The sequence below is a fragment of the Etheostoma spectabile genome, chromosome 10 (assembly GCF_008692095.1).
Source record: "Etheostoma spectabile isolate EspeVRDwgs_2016 chromosome 10, UIUC_Espe_1.0, whole genome shotgun sequence".
Taxonomy (NCBI): Eukaryota; Metazoa; Chordata; class Actinopteri; order Perciformes; family Percidae; genus Etheostoma; species Etheostoma spectabile.
The window spans coordinates 15778998-15779197 of record NC_045742.1 but is presented as its reverse complement, the minus strand read 5'-3'; the positions used below and the strand labels follow the sequence as shown (position 1 = coordinate 15779197).

General features: G+C 43.5%; 1 protein-coding gene across 1 annotated transcript in view; it reads left to right on the top strand.

Annotated features, from left to right (window-relative positions):
• The window catches only part of ahnak (AHNAK nucleoprotein), a 52824-nt gene that overhangs the window by 45319 nt on the left and 7305 nt on the right, over nt 1–200 (top strand).

The following is a 200-nucleotide window of genomic DNA, read 5'->3' as shown; positions in this document are numbered from 1 at the left end:
CAAATTCAGCATGCCAAGCATTTCAGGCCCGAAACTTCACATGCCAGATGTGGATTTCGGTCATAAAGGTCCCAAAATTAAGGGAGATGTTGAGGTGTCAGTTCCAAAGATTGAGGGTGACATAAAAGCCCCCAAACTTGATATTGAAGGACCAGATGTTGACATTGAGGGCCACAAAGGAGGATTCAAAATGCCTAAAA